The sequence below is a fragment of the Nothobranchius furzeri genome, chromosome 2, assembly GCF_043380555.1.
Source record: "Nothobranchius furzeri strain GRZ-AD chromosome 2, NfurGRZ-RIMD1, whole genome shotgun sequence".
NCBI classification, from domain to species: Eukaryota; Metazoa; Chordata; class Actinopteri; order Cyprinodontiformes; family Nothobranchiidae; genus Nothobranchius; species Nothobranchius furzeri.
The window spans coordinates 78,252,285-78,264,689 of NC_091742.1; the positions used below are offsets into that span (position 1 = coordinate 78,252,285).

Below are 12,405 nucleotides of genomic sequence, written 5' to 3' on the forward strand. Positions count from 1 at the left end.
ATCAGTCTTCTTCATTTTGCAGAAAGTTTTAACTATTAATTAAAATCTTGTTTATCTCTGAGTGTTCAGAATTATTATCCACCAATTAAGCTTTTGTCTGCGTTGGCGTTGCCCTTTCTGAAGGAAAAAGGTGTTTATTGTTTTCAATGAATCAGAAGTTTTTCTCTGACGGTGGCTCATGAGTGTTTGAGCCACACAGGGCATTTCACAAAAGGCTACTGAAATGAAAACAAGAAATACAACTTTGTAGTTAAATTGAATTTCAGCAACACTGATTGATTTGACAACAAACAAGTCATCAGTCTGTATAGCTTCCTGTCTGTGCTCCTTATCCACTATAACACACACCAGCAGACTGAGTTTGTTTGTGTACCTGAACAACAACTTAGGTGTGTTCTTGCTATGTCGTGGTTCTAATTCCATGCTGTCGTTCTTTTTTTAAAACACAGAAACAGTGTCGTTACCTGTTTTCCCGCACTACGTTTCGTCTGCCGCTGCAGACTTCCTCAGGCTGACGCTGATGGTGGCGTCACTTCCTTCTCCGTTTATCGGCGGGCAGCAGAGGACGTTGTCGCCCTCTGCTGCCCGCTCTCCCCTCTCCGACAAGGATCATAAACATCGAACAACAAAATTACAAAAGATGGATAAAAGAAGCAATCGAGATAAGGAGACGTGGATGTGGGACCATGAACAGGGACGATGGAGTTTGCACGTTGGACCGCGCATGGGACGGCATCGTCGGAGAGGGGAGAGCGCCGTTAAACGAAGGAAGTGACGCCACCATCAGCGTCAGCCTGAGGAAGTTTGCAGCCGCAAACGAATCGTAGCAGGTAAATAAAACCTTTCTGTGTTTTAAAAAAGAACTGAAAAGATGGAATTTGATCCGAAGATGACGAACAAATCCTTTTTGTCTTTGATAGTCTCTTGAATCCTTCCAGTTAGCCAGGAATTCCGTGGCGATGACTCATCATCGATGATCACGATGTCTCCAGGCATAAAGTTCCGTTGTGGGTTGAACCACTCCGTGGCGGTTCTACATGGAATTACTCCCCTGGCGAGGCCCCCTTTGAGCGCCCTCCAAAGCAAAAATATTTCACACATAACAAACTAAAGATAATCACTACAGCATTGCACTTAGAACAGAAAACACAAACCAAAATTAAAACCTAACCTTGATGCAAAGTCATCAATAATGTCATCATATGAAATCTGCTCCCCTACTGAGTGATTGATACTAATCAGAGCCAGGTTAGTGAGCCGCCCCTGAAACATAGGTGACCTCAGGTATGACTTGATCAAGTTTTGAAAAGCTCCTCTCAGCTGGAGCCACAGTGACTGGCAGAGCAGTCCAAAAGTTGGGGTAGATCTCCAATAGATCTTTATCATGATCCATAATATTTTAGATTTGCCTCTGAAATTGTAATTTAAACTGACATAAAAAAACTGTAGACTACCAAAAATGCCAACTTTTACAGAACAAATCATGTAAAAAAGAATCAGTGCAGCCATCTGCAATAAATAAACAGGACAGTTAGTGGTGACTGGGGAGTTTTCTTCTGCTTGTAGAGTTGTTTTATTATTATGTGAACATGATCAACATGTGTTTGTTGTTGTTCAGGCAGGCCACAGGCTGCAGCGAGCATTTAACAAATCCTAGTTGGAATCAGTAAAAACGATTCAAGGAATTTTTTCAAACCGTTTGAATTTTCGTTTCAATATTTCAGCCCTGTTAGCTCTGTTAGCAATTAGTTGACCAAATTTACCATTAAAATCCCAGTTAATTGGTTCAAAAAATTGAAAACATGCATCATGAGAGTGTACATACCTTTATTTTTCTCTTTTTTTTTTTCCTGAATCGGGCACCTGGTGGTTTTAGCCTTTTCATGTTCATCTCTTCTGTTTGGCTCTTGACTCAATAAGTTTCCTTTAGTCAGGACTAAACAATTTGACCTTGATGGGGGGGTGACCTCAGAATAGTTTAGTTTTTTCTTTTTTCTTTGGCCATTTCACACAATTCAGAAAAACCTGAAAGAATGATAGGCCTGTGTTTATGATGTTATGAATGAAATGTGCGCCAAATGGAAGAACATCAAGATGTGATTGACTTTAGCCAAGTTAATACAGTTGATTCAGCCCCTACCCGCTCATTTCATTTGGGAAAGACCCAGAGGTGAATTCCCCCGCCGCACCCCTCCCCTTCCTGTTCTTCATATGCGCACGATGCACCTGAACCCTCTCAGTCAGCAGGAGCACCTGCAGCTGCAGAGGGCGCCAACTTGCTGTTTCCTTTTTTTTTTTTTTACCGTGTCCTGTCTGGCTGTGACGCAAGCAGAATTGATGTCTGAATGCTGGTGACAAGCCTTACAGATTTATTCTCAGGTGGAGCATCAAGGCCTTTGCTTTTAATGTCACGCCTGATACTTAAACTTTATTGTTATTGTTGTTGAATGCTTTGTAATTCTGACCAGACACGGAGACAGAGGTGAAAGAGAAAGGAAAAGAAAAGGTGGGGAGGGGGGGGGGGGTCCGCAAAAATAAACAATAATGAACAAGAGTCTGCTTCTAGACCTGCAGAAAAAAAGACAAAAAAAACAAAAAAAAACAAAGGGACACAAAAAAAGGGACACAACAACAATACAACAAGATCTACCTATCACTGTGTCAACTTGATGAAAAGAAAAAAAAATATATATATATATAATCAACATTGCTTAACTGAAGAATCACAATAATAAATCACAACGCATTAAGTGCCCACCATAGTCTTAAGACCTGTGTTTAACGTGCCCAAGCCCATACTTTTGAGAGCACCATGTGAGCACCTGTGTGTGTACACGCGCTTGTTTATTTAAGGTTTATCTATAGGAGCGTCCAACAGAGAGTGTGAGGGACCACAGATCCGCCCCCCAAAGATGCGCAGGAGACGGGGGGAGCTCCAAGTCCCAGAGATCCAGGTGCTGTCCCAGAACCATTGGCGGTTCTAGGGGCGGGGCCACAGGGGCACTGGCCCCTGCTGAAATATGATTGGCCCCTGTAGTGCCCCTGTCCTGTCACTCATCTGTCCTTTGTGCGGTGATGAGATTATAGGTGGATGCAATTCCGAGTCCAAACACTAGTGGCCGTGTGGCGCTAAGGAGCAAAATATTGTGTGAAATCTAACAGAAGAAGATTTGAAAGATTCCAAGAAGGGAGAACTTTTCAACCGACATCGGATCTGATGAGAGTCCACGTTATGAGGAGTTTGTTGGTAAGTCACGAATCACTGTTTACTCACAGTTGCCATGTAAGTCAAGTCTGACAATAAGTCCAATGGAAAGCAATGCCGACATTAGTTAAAGGTAATGTTAAAAAGGGCTTGTGAAAAAACGTTAGCCCTTGCTAATCCATGTACTTCTTTTGTAATCTGCATTTCGTGTGTTAATAGTTGGCACTGTCTGATAGAGAACATGAAAAGAATGGGTCAGATACAGGCGGGAATTCTGCAGTTTTTTCCCAAGAGAGTGAGTGTGTCAGCTGGTGAAAACAAGCATGGAGAAATCAGAGAGAGAGAGCAGCAGGAGGCAGTAGACCAGAGGCTGGAACAGGGCAAGGGACCTCCATTCCCCCTTTATCAGGTCAGAAAGAATATAATCTTTATTGTGCAACAGTCATGTCAGATAAACACGAGAGACAGCCTCTTGTAGGACATACCATGCTGGGAAATCAGCGTACGTGTAATATAAACGCGCCGTGGCGGCATGGTGTTGCGGGAATTTTGTGGCATTCGTGCTGCCACGGTTGATACTAATATCACCGCAACGCCGGACTTGTGAATGCATATTACAACTTGGCGCAACAGAAGGGGGTATCATGATCACGTGGGCAGTTACTGCCGAGTTCCGGCCGGCAACTATATTGAAAATGAAAGTAAACATGGGCCGTAAGTTTGGCTTTTCTAAACAGAATCAGCTGAGATGATGGCCGGGGAGCCTCTCCGTAAGAGTTGAAGCTCAGATCACAAGAGACTGCACGGGGACAGACACCTTCTGGAGCGGCTTGTTAAAAAAGCTTAATGAGTGGCTTTGATCGCAATAAAAAGCAAGTTATGTCCAAGATAAACTGAAGTCCGTGGCAGCGCAGAGACCGCCCCCAAGCTCCCTTTTCACCGCCATCGCATAATCTTTTGTAAAAAGATCATGATTGCACCACATTATCCAGCAGGACGGACTGACCACTTATAAACGACCTAATGCTGCCCAGTGTGTTCTGCTTATAATTGAGGATAACCTTTTCCCATTTTATCTTGGAGCTGATCCAGTTAATGTGGAGTCATTTTCTTGCACAGAAAATTTGCATTGAGCTTTTTATATTTATCAGTAATAATTGGGTCAGTTATGCCAAGCACCAAAAATAAAGGATTATTGTTTAAATTGATAGAAGTTGTTAATCGTGACAAATCATTAGTGGCAAAGTTGCTTCCCTTTAGTAAATGATTTTACGTTTTTCAAAGCATCTTTCCATTCATCATCAGTAATGTTGCAGTTAAGTTTCCTTTCCCACAATTCCTTCAAGGTTTCCCTAAATTGTGACATTTTGATGTATTGTAAAATGTGTGGGAAAAGTCCTTGTTTGAAACACTGAATTTTCTAATTGGTTGATTAAGTAAGGTCAAGGTTAAGTTTTCCAAAGAGATTTTGTGTTTTGGATATTCCTTTGTTAGTCCAACTTTTCCTGCCATTATTCTAGGTAAAAATAAAAAAAATCACCATTATCTCAAATTTGTTAAATGATGTTATCTTGTACTAATGGCACATATGTTTACTGAATTCTTCCGCTTCATGGTGATGTGGTTTACTATAACATTAACATAATGGATTTAAATTGTATTGGTTTCTTTGTCTACATCTACCACATCTCATCTTTATAGTCCAATCTTTCAAGTCTTCAATTTCAAATAAATAAAAATGTGGTCTCATAGAAAACAAAGTTTTGGCTGGATTTAGCTGGATTTTGACATATATTTGTATTTTAGCTGCAAACTGGGACAAGACTCTCTCCAATTCAGACAACCAGAGTGAAGTTAATGACTCAACCTTCCATCCTGCTGGGCCACCAGAGTCACCAATCAATACTAATCCTGCAGGATCAAATGGTAAACATTGATCTTTGAAAGTAATAAATGCTTGTGTTTGTATTTGGCTTATGTTAGATAATTTCTCATTTGCTGTTTTCAGACATCTTCCAGTGTGATGCACAGAATCCTGCGCAGACATCAGAACGGTGTTCTGTTCCAGTAGGACCTGATGGTGTGCTTCTCATTTTGTAAAGGCTCTTTAAATTTAATTGAATTTTGCAGTCAGTCACTTGCAGATTCTGAATGCCTTGAATGTTAAAGGTTGAGAGATATAAGCAACTGACTCAGACTTATTTAATTGACTTCCCACCAGACATTTCCCAGTCAAGAGCAGAGGGTCCTGTGATATTCTTCTGGTGTTTTTTCCACACACAAACATATTTTAACCTGATATTTGTGGCTTTGCAAAATAAATTGAATGCTAAAATTTCTCAAATGCTGTGTGTGGTTGTATTTTGTCAATGTACAGTAAACATTGATGTACAATTGCATTAATGTTTTTCAACATGGTGTTGGGGTAAACTGTATCTACCATACAAAACTGGGAATAGTATGCAAGTATGTTGGACTGTACGTGGCCCCTCTATAAATATTGTGGCCCCTTGATGGCCCCACCCTCAGAAAAATCCTAGATCCGCCACTGCCCAGAACGCAGGAACCCCAAGGAGACTGCAACCAGGAAGGCCCCCGTCCCCCTCGAGAGGCACAGAGGATCGCCCCGGGGGGCCACAATCAGCAGCCGGCAGAGTCCCTGGAGACATCAGCGGCAAGCCCACAGGCCCGCCCGCAGCCTCCCACCCCCTAGCCGGCCGAGCCAACTTGCTGTTTCCAATCCAGACACTTTGATATGACAGATAGAATAGAAAACCTTGGTGCGGCGCAGATTTCTTTCTTTTTTATTTTTTACTCAGCGCTTGTGCACCCCTTTTGTGTCATGAAAAAATGCCGCCCCGGGCAACTGCCCTGTCTGCCCGTGCCTAAAACCGCTACTGGAACCACTTTGACGTAAATACAGGTCTTCCTTGTGAAAGCATCCTGGTGGAAGTGATGGTATCGTTTTCAGAAGTAGCAGATGGTTAGGGGTCAATGCTTCAAGGTCATTTGGATCCGTAGAAGCCTTTGTATTGGTTCGATCGTTTAAAACAGCTTCTGCTTCACAGAGAACTGTCCTGAGACTCTCTTCTTCAAGATTTTGTAAGTTTAAGACGGAGTTGAGAACTCTTCTCACAGATTGTATGAGTCTCTCCCATACCCCGCCATGATGAGAACCAGTTGGTGGATGAAAAGTCCATTTTATGTTCTTTTGGAGAAGCGTATTGTGTATACAACTTTGATTCCATCCTTGTATCATTTCCTTTAGCTCACGATAGGCTCCAACATAATTGGTGCCGTTGTCAGATCTTAGTTCTTTCACTTGACCTCGTCTGGCGATAAAGCGGCGAAGGGCATTGATAAATGAATCTGTATCCAGTGATGATGCCATCTCTATGGGAATAGCTCTTGATGCCAAACATGTGAATATCACACACTTTACAACGGTTCGTCCCCGCTTTACTGGAAAAGGTCCGAAATAGTCAACCCCAACATAGGTGAAAGGTGGTTTATCAGGTGTTACCCTATGTAAGGGTAAATCTGCCATCTGCTGGTGTCCTGGTGAAGCATGTATGCGTCGACACACAACACATTTAGCTATAATTCTTCTGATTGGTACTGTAACACCTGGAATCCAGTACTTTTGGCGCACTTTGGCGAGCATATGATTGCGGCCTCCATGACCCACCTCTTTATGGATATGTTGTAGAATTAGATTTGCAATGTGAGAGTCTTTGGCCAGAATCACAGGATGTTTCATCTCATCTGGCATGGATGCTCTGTGTAGTCGCCCGCCAACTCTCAATACACCTTCTTTCAAAATTGGATTGAGTTTGTGGATATGACTGGTTCCTTTAACATTGTTTTCTTTTGTTGAACAGGAAATTTTGTCTCCAAAATCTTTCCTTTGACAAAAGGAGATTATGGCGGTTTCGGCATTGTCCAGGTCTTGAACTGTCAGGTTGTTTGTGAGCATAAGCCCTTCATTGTTTGCTTGTCCATCATGTTTTTGTTCAGAACTGTTCTTGGTTTGCATTCTTCTTCTACTGTTGTATAAAAGCAGTTATTTAACTCTTAGGATCCATGCTACTGCTCGTTTCAAATTAGTCCAGGATGAGAAACGTTGAATGAAACGAGAAACGGGTTCTATTTCTCTTGATGCTTGAACAGCGTTCACAGTTGTCTTTATTTCTGCACCATGTGATGAGATCTCTTCAACTTCATCGGGGTTATAAGGCCATACCTCTTGTGGTAACAGGAGAAACGAAGGTCCAGACAACCATGTCCTTTTATTCTTTCGTAATGATGTAACGGTCATACCTCAAGAAGCCAAATCTGCTGGGTTGCTTTCTGTTTTGATGTGTCTCCATTGTTGAGCATTTGAAACCCTGGTGATTTCGGAAACTCTGTTGGCAACAAAGGTGCGGAATCGTGTTGTTTTATTGTTTATGTATTTTAGCACTGAGATGCTATCAGTCCAAAATACTGAATCCGTCAGTTCCTTTTGGAGCTCCTTTTCCACATCACATCCATTCTGCTTGCTACAGTAGCAGCAGTCAGTTCCATTCGTGGAATTGTAATCTGTTTCAGCGGAGCCACACGAGATTTTCCCATGATGAATACACTGTGGGTTTGGTTCCAATATTTAAGAAGTAAATATGTTACTGTTCCATAGCCGTCCTCGGATGCATCCGCAAAATGATGTAGCTGAGCGGACTTCAGTGTTCCAAAACTGTTTGGTTTAAAACAGCGATTAGCTTGAAAATCATCCAACCTCTGGAGATCTTGCAGCCAAGCAGTCCATTCCTGCATGACTGTTTCTGGTAATGCTTCATCCCATCCAATCTTTCTTCAACACAAATTTTGTAAAATCTTTTTGGCAATCAATATCACAGGTGCCAATAGTCCAAGGGGGTCGTAAACGGGTCTTACTGCAGAAAGAATTCCACGTCGTGTTAATGGTCTAGCTTTCAAAACGATTTTGAACTTGAAAACATCAGATTCAACACACCATTGAACACCCAAAACGCTTTCTACTGGAAGTTTGTTGTTGGTTAAGTCCAAATATTTTATTTCTTTTGCTCTCTAAGCTTCAGGTATTGTAACCAATACATCCCGACTGTTGCTTATCCACTTATTCAGCTGAAAGCCTCCTTTCAAGCATAGTGCACTGAGTTCATGATAGAGAGCTTTTGCTTCCTCATCAGAAGCTGCTGAGACCAGGCAGTCATCAACGTAAAAATTGTTTAAGATTGTATTCACTGCTTGTAGGCTGAATCGTGATCCATGATCTTCAGCGCTCTGACAGGTGTCCTGGCCCGGCAGCGTTCAGAGAAGGACGAGCTGACACGTAAATACAGAGCACCAGAAGATTGGGAGATTGTAAACAGTGGGAGTGCTTTTGTTGTCTCATCGGCCCGACCTGGCAAACCGGGCCCAGCAGCGCCGAACCCGGCCCAGCCCAGCGGCCCCGAGCCTGACGTGGTTCTACCGGCCCGACCCAGTGGCACCTGGCCTGGCGTGGTTCCATCCGCCTGGCACGGCAGTGCCATACCCGGCGTGGTAACGCCGGCCCAGCCCAGCGGCACCGAGCTTGACGTGGTTCTACCGGCCCTACCCAGTGGCACCGGGCCCGGCGTGGTTCGATCCGCCTGGCCCGGCAGCGCCGAACCCAGCGTGGTTACGCCGGCCCAGCCCAGCGCACCGAGCCTGACGTGGTTCTACCGGCCCGGCCCAGCGGTACCGGGCCTGACGCGGTTCCATCGGCCCAGCCCAGTTCCGCCGACGGGGCCTAACAACACCGACTCCGGCGGGGTCCTGCTGAGCCAGACCCAACAACATTCATCGCGTCGCGGTGAGCACGGAATCAGAGGATGACGGTTGCAGGTGAAAGGAAGAGATGCCAGGAGGAAGAGCCGGTGGACGAGGTAAAGAAATGGCCACAGAAGACCTGGAGGAGATCAAACGATCTCTGAACTTTATGTCAGGTGAACTGTCAAAAGTAACATCGCAGCAGGATCGATTATTGAGACTGATGGAGGAGGTGAAGGAGCTTAAAATACTGTTAACTGAAAAAGATAAGAAGATTTCAGCCTTAGAGCAAAGAGTTGATGAACTTGAACAATATACAAGACGAGAGGATTTGGTGATAATGGGACTAGAAACCCGACACAGAAGCTACGCAAACGCAGTAGCAAATCATGACTCAGCAGAAGAGGCTTCAGACAAAGAACTTGAGACACTAGAGCAGCAAGTTGTTACTTTTCTGCACAGCAAGAACATAACTATTCAAAGAGATGCTATTTCAATATGTCATGCACTGCCAAAAAAATTTGAGAAAGCTAAACCAACTATTGTTGTAAGGTTCACCAGCAGAAAACAAAGAAACAGCGTTCTGTTACAAGCAAACAAGCTTAGAGGCACCAATGTGTACATAAATGAACATTTAACCAAAAAAAATGGGACAATAGCTAGAGAGGCACGGATGCTAAAAAAGCAGAAAAAAATTGTAGCTACATGGACAAGGAACGGGAGTGTATGGATCAGAGAACAAGAAGGGTCACAGGCTAAGATAATAAAGGAGCTGGGAGAACTGGAAAAATTTAATAAACAGTGAAAGTTGGAAGAGGGATGTAGAATCAAGTAAAATCTCATATAGCATCACATAAATAAGATACACGTAAACCACAACACAAGCATATGGACATAACAACAAATACTTATGAGGAACTAGAATACAAGATATATGACCCTGGAAAGGAACTAGAAAATAATTTGTACATACATATGAATAATAAATGTGAATATTTTAGTGAACAAGAACTAAGGGATTCAGTTTTGACAGAAGGAACACTCTCGATCATTCACTTCAATAGTAGAAGTTTGTATTGCAATTACTCGAAAATATTGGATTATTTAACACAAAATTAAAAACCATTTCAAATCATTGCTATAACAGAAACATGGTTAAAAGAAGGAGATGAGGAGGAGGTACAAATAGAGAAATGTACTTTATGATTCGGAATAATAAAAGAGGAGGTGGTGTTATGTATGTCACAATTTAAAAAGTAAAGTCATTCATAACATGTCAACAGCCATCCAAGATGTCATGGAAATGATCACTATTGAAATAATCTCTGAAAAGACAAAAAACATAATAATAAGTTGTATGTATAGAGCACCTGGATCTTGTGTAGAATCATGTACAAATACAATTACTGAGATGTTGAGTGGAATCTGTAACAAGGATGTATTTGTCTGTGGGGACTTTAATGTTGATCCGGAAAATGTAAACAATTCAAAGACAGCAAACAACTTCATAAATTCAATGTATCTACTGGGTCTGTTTCCACTGATAACCAAACCAACAAGAGTCGACGCGCATAGCTCAACAAGTATAGATAATATATTTACTAATGCTTCAGAAGGGATAGAGAGAAGTGGAATAGTGATAACTGATATCAGTGATCATCTGCCAATTTTCACAGTCTATAAAAATCACCAGATCAAAAATCAACAAAAAATGGAAAAACTTATAAGGGACAGGTCACAAAACGCTATAGACGCACTAAAAAGAGATCTGGAAAAACAAAACTGGGAAGAAGTATATGTTGATGATGTAAACATGGCTTACAATTCTTTTATAGGAATATTATGTAGTCAATATGACAAAAACTGTAAAACAAAAACTCAAACACAAAGAGGGAGGATGAACAAACCATGGATGACAAAAGGGCTGCTGAACGCCTGTAAGAAAAAAAATACATTATATAGATGTTTTTTAAAACTAAGAACAAGTGAAGCAGAAAGGAAATACAAAAAATATAAGAATAAATTAGTTTCTATAATCAAAAGACAAAAAAAGGAATATTATAGCAATTTATTAGAAGAAAACAAAAATAATATTAGAGCAACTTGGGGAATAATAAATAATGTCTTAAAAAGAAATCAAATGGCTTCAACTGTTCCAAATTATTTTGAAAACGGACAGTCTGAAATTAGTGAAACCAGTAAAATAGTAAATGAATTTAACAATTTTTTTACTAATGTGGGACCTGACCTGGCAAAAAACATTCCAAAAAGAACAAATTATAGTATAGGCGAGAATATCAAAAGCAATAAAAACAGTATATATTTAAGTCCAGTAACTAGTGATGAAATAAGAAATATTATCAATAAATGCATCAATAAAAGAAGTACTGACTGTGACGGTTTAGACATAACATTAATAAAAAATATAATAGAAAGTATTATTCATCCATTGACTTACATATGTAATTTATCTTTTGCAACAGGGACATTTCCTAACAGGATGAAAATTGCAAAAGTCATACCACTTCATAAAAGTGGAGACAAACATATCTTTTCCAACTACAGACCAGTATCTTTATTGTCACAATTCTCAAAAATATTAGAAAAATTATATATTTCTAGGTTGGACCGATTCCTGATCAATGAAGAGATATTAAATGACAGTCAGTATGGTTTTAGAACAAATCATTCAACATCCATGGCATTAATGGAATTAACAGAAGAAATATCGGAAGCCCTTGACAAAAAAAATCATCTCATAAGTGTCTTTATTGATTTTAAAAAAGCATTCGATACAGTGGATCATACAATTCTTATTAAAAAACTTTGTAAATATGGCATCACAGGGATGGCCCTAAAATGGATAACAAGTTATCTTACCGATAGGCAGCAATATGTTCAAATAAACAACACAAAATCACATATAAATAACATTACTTGTGGTGTACCACAAGGGTCGGTATTGGGCCCTAAACTATTTATCATTTATATAAATGACATTGTTGAGGCATCCAATATATTAAAATGCACATTATTTGCAGATGATACAACTTTTTACTATTCAGGAGATAATGTTGAGCAGATGATAGAAGTGATACAAGCAGAGATGAAAAAAATCAAACTATGGTTTGATGGAAACAAACTATCATTAAACAGTGATAAATCCTGTTTCATGATATTTAGTAATACAAATTCAAATGATGAAATTTTATTAAATATAGATGAGATTAATATTAAAAGAGTTCAAGAAGTCAAGTATCTGGGAGTCATCACTGATGAAAAAATGTCTTGGAAACCGCATATAAACAGTGTCAAAACTAAAATATCTAAAACTATTGCACTGTTACATAGAGCAAAAGGGTTGCTTGATAATAATTCATTATATTTGT

General features: G+C 40.6%; 1 long non-coding RNA gene across 1 annotated transcript; it reads left to right on the top strand.

The window, feature by feature from the left end:
• The first annotated feature begins 2,976 nt into the window (after window positions 1-2,976).
• On the top strand, window positions 2,977-5,749 carry LOC139066107 (uncharacterized). The gene is made up of 3 exons (XR_011519077.1): window positions 2,977-3,247; window positions 5,012-5,131; window positions 5,214-5,749. It is a non-coding gene; the product is annotated as an uncharacterized lncRNA (long non-coding RNA).
• The last annotated feature ends 6,656 nt before the right edge of the window (window positions 5,750-12,405 follow it).